The sequence below is a fragment of the Bison bison genome, unplaced genomic scaffold (genome assembly GCF_000754665.1).
Source record: "Bison bison bison isolate TAMUID 2011002044 unplaced genomic scaffold, Bison_UMD1.0 scf7180017864456, whole genome shotgun sequence".
Lineage (NCBI taxonomy): Eukaryota > Metazoa > Chordata > Mammalia > Artiodactyla > Bovidae > Bison > Bison bison.
Window position 1 is genome coordinate 140,905 of NW_011495018.1, and position 478 is coordinate 141,382.

Genomic DNA, 478 nt, shown 5'->3' on the forward strand with positions numbered 1-478 from the left:
GACTAGGTGGTGGAGAGTCCAGGCCCCAAAGCCAACGGACATGAGAGGTGAGAGGTCCCGGCGGGTGATGGGGGCTTCCCAGGGGCAGGCAGGCAGGCAGGCAGGGCAGGGCGGCTCTGTGCAGGGACTCGGGACTGGCAGGGTCTGCCGGACAGCTAGACAGTCCCCCATCCAGACAGACGTGCCCTTCTCTGGGTGCACATGGTGGACACTGCTCAGGGAGGCACAGAGCCCCCGTGGGGCCTGAGGAGATGTGACGCAGAGGTGCTGCCCAGAGTCCGTGGGTGACCAGGCTGCCCAGGGCACCCGGAGCACAGAGGGCTGAGCGGGGGCGGAGGGACAGACAGGGGCTGAATCTGCACACGGTTCTGGCCTTTGAGATGAAGACGGCCCTGAGAGGTCACAGTGGTCTCGGTGGGGTAACCAGGAGCGTAAAAGTGGGGACCGCGGTACAGACAGTGCCTCACCAGGGTGGGGG

General features: G+C 66.1%; 1 protein-coding gene across 1 annotated transcript in view; it reads right to left on the bottom strand.

Annotated features, from left to right (window-relative positions):
* INPP5A (inositol polyphosphate-5-phosphatase, 40kDa) overlaps positions 1-478 on the bottom strand; it is a 109,579-nt gene that overhangs the window by 14,339 nt on the left and 94,762 nt on the right. The gene's annotated exons all lie outside the window — the stretch shown is intronic.